The 3,471-nt window shown below is 41.9% G+C and overlaps 1 pseudogene; it reads left to right on the top strand.

Moving 5' to 3' along the window:
- Positions 1-954: 954 nt before the first annotated feature.
- Positions 955-3,041, top strand: LOC128579488 (succinyl-CoA:3-ketoacid coenzyme A transferase 1, mitochondrial-like; annotated as a pseudogene).
- Positions 3,042-3,471: the final 430 nt, after the last annotated feature.

Here is a 3,471-nt window from a genome sequence, read left to right as displayed (position 1 = left end):
CGTTCACCATGATGTTTCATTGATCTACATGACTATTTTTATATGCACTGTCCCATAGTGTTTTGGCCACTATATCCTTCTAGTATAATTTGAAGTCAGGCAATGTGATGCCTCCAAATTTTTTTCTTTTTGTTGAAGATTGCTTTGTCTTTTCTGTCTTTTTTGGTTCCTTATGAACTTAAGAATTGCTTTTTCTAATTCCATGAACAAGGACATTGATATTTTTATAGGGATTGCTTTGAACATGTAAATTCCTTCAGGCAGTGTGTTCACTTTAACTACTATAGAACCTTTGTAAGTTGACCAGTCAAGGGACTATAGCAAACTGGGCAGCATATAGAGATGGTCAGCATAAGGCACTTGGCCTACTGTACCAGTATGTCCATGTGGTACATGTCCAGTCTATAAAAATTAGGTCAACTTGAGAATTGAAAATGCTGCACTGGCATGGGAAGAAAAGCATGCTCCCTCCTCAGCTCACACATTCACAGCACAATGGCTTGGAAAAGTAGCAAGCCCCTCAGGACACCCCCACCCCATCCCTGGAGGACACTGAACCCCAGGCCAAGGATCATTGCTGACCTAGTGGAAGATGGCCATTTGCACCCCATCAAAGCTGAAAGGCTGGCCTAGGGGCTGCAGGGCCAAGGGCACTTCAGCACAGCTGCCTCAAACACATCAAGATCCAGGAGAGTAACCGGCCACTATGAGGCCATGAACCTTTGCAACCAGCCCACACTGTGACAAGAGCCTCCACTCCCCAGTGAGGACCCCTCCCAGCCTCACTTATTTATAAACCAGCAGCAGGCAGTGTGTGGCTGGCCCTTTGTACAGGCAGCCTCAAGGATGTTACTGGATGCACATTCAAGCACCTGGTAGGCGGTTCCTTCCCAGTGACTTGGCGGCAACCTGGGCCAGGCACACTGACATACTCAGATGTGCTCCAGCTCACAGATGGCTGCCTTCAAACTACTCTCCTGTGGGCTGTGGTTCTGTGCCTCTTCCCATGCCTCTGGGGTGCCTGGTCCCAGGGACGTGTTTGCAATTTTTCTACCAGTACTCCAGTGGAAGCTGTAAAACACAAACCCAATGGTGCAACAGTTCTGATTGGTGGTTTTGGTCTGTGTGGAATTCCAGAGAACCTTACTGGAGTAAAAGGACTAGCTGCAGTTAGCAACCATGCAAAGGTTGACAACTTTGGACTGCGATACAAGCAGATAAAATGTATGGTCTACTCCAGTGGGGAGAAAACGCAGAATTGGAATGACAGTACTTATCTGGTGAATTAGAAGTAGAGCTGACACCTCAGGGTGCACTTGCAGGGAAGATTCCTGCAGGTGGGGCTGGGGTTTCTGTATTTAACACCAGCACAAAGTATGGGATCCTGTTATAAGAAGGAGGATTCCAATCAAATACAAAAAAGATTTTAGCATCATCACTGCCAGCAGGTCAAGAGAGGTGAGGGAGTTCAGTGGTCAGTGCTTTACTGTGCAGGAAGCAATTACAGGGGCTTTAGCTTTGGTGAAAGCCTGGAAGGCAGAATGAGCAGGAAATGTAATTTTCAGGAAAATCAGGAGGAATTTCAATTTTCCAATGAGCAAAGCTGCAGCAATAACAGTGGTAGAGGTTGGAGAAATTGTGGATATTGGCACATTTGCTCCAGAAGACATTCATATTCCTCAGATTTAGGTATCTCACCTTATAAAGGGAAAAAACAATGAGAAAATAATTGAGTGTTTATCAATTCACAAAGATGTAAATGGAAAAGCCAAATTTGGGAAACCTGGAGATGATATAAGGGAACGTATCATTGAGTGGGCAGCTCTTGAGTTTGAGGATGGCATGGTCCATATCCAATACAACACGAAGCCAATGAAGATCTAATCAATGCAGGCAGGGAAACAGCTGTTATTCTTTTTTTATTTGTTTATTTTTACATAATATACATGTGTTTATTAGGTTTCCATTTTTTTGCCTTCACAAAATTAAAAAGGCTTAAAATTTAATAACAATAACAATGTTTAAGATAAGGACTAGAAAGAAATACCTTGTAAAGAATGAATGAACATAAATACATTCAGAAAAGAAATCAGACAATTGCTACATCAAAATATTAAGCAATAATTGATAATAATGCAAAGTAACATTCACATTGTCGGATAAGAGTATGTCTATAATAGAATGCTTTGACTCAGATTCAGGATGGAATCATTAGTTAACTTATTATTTTTTTTAAGTCTCAAAAAATAGACAACTGATATTTATAAATAAAAGTAAAAGATAATTTCGAAAAACAGATCATGCCAAATCTTATAGATGATAGAAAAAGAAAAAAATACTTCAAGATCATTCTACTTGATCTGTGTACACCTGATATTAAAATTGGAGAAAATAGGGCGGCGCCTGTGGCTCAGCGGGTAGGGCGCCGGCCCCATATGCCGAGGGTGGCGGGTTCAAACCCGGCCCCGGCCAAACTGCAACAAAAAAATAGCCGGGCGTTGTGGCGGGCGCCTGTAGTCCCACCTACTTGGGAGGCTGAGTCAAGAGAATCGCCTAAGCCCAAGGATTTGGAGGTTGCTGTGAGCTGTGTGACGCCATGGCACTCTACCGAGGGTGATAAGGTGAGACTCTGTCTCTACAAAAAAAAATAAATAAATAAAATTGGAGAAAATATATTATTATAAGGGGGAAATTACAAACATATGTCACTTATCAATGAGGATGCAATATCCTAAACAGCATATTAACATGTCTTTTTTCTCCAGCCATGAATCATTTGCAATGATTAGAGGGGGACATGTCAATCTAACAATGATAGGAACAATGCAGGTTTCCAGATAAAGTGACCTGGCTAACTGGACAATTTCTGGGATGATGATAAAAGGAATGGTGGTTCTGTGGATTTAGCATCCAGTGCCAAAACCAAAGTGGTGGTCACCAAAGAGCATTCAGAAAAAGAAAATGTACATAAAAACATGAAGAAATGTACCTTACCACTGACTGGAAAGCAGTGTGTCAACTGCATTATTACTGAAAAGTAATATCACCCAGGTTATCTGTGAATCCATCAAACAATCCAAGAATGCAAGTTCATCGGTCCCAGTGATATCTTGTTCCTGGAGGAAAGCATCAATCAACTGGAGACCATCATTATTTTAAGGCTTAAATCTGGATTCACACACAAGCTGTGTTCCATGAGGACAAGAAGAAAGGGCTAACTCTGGGCTCTAGGAAGGCCTGACGGGAAGACACACAGAAGAGCACCAGGTATGACTTTTTCACTTTCAGCAAAACTCCTGCAGTGAAACAGATCACAAACTGAAATGTGGACACCTGTCCCAGGCTGGATGTTTTTCATTTTAAACCCTTTGTATTTAAGGTTTCAACTGCTCCAGGCAGCCTAGAGGAAGAAGGCTAAAAACTAGAAAGGTTTACTGTATACTAACGAGCAGTACCTGATTAGTTTTCTTC

Source organism: Nycticebus coucang, unplaced genomic scaffold (assembly GCF_027406575.1).
Source record: "Nycticebus coucang isolate mNycCou1 unplaced genomic scaffold, mNycCou1.pri scaffold_57, whole genome shotgun sequence".
Classification (NCBI taxonomy): domain Eukaryota; kingdom Metazoa; phylum Chordata; class Mammalia; order Primates; family Lorisidae; genus Nycticebus; species Nycticebus coucang.
The sequence above is the reverse complement of the archived record's forward strand: the minus strand, read 5'-3'. Positions and strand labels throughout refer to the sequence as shown.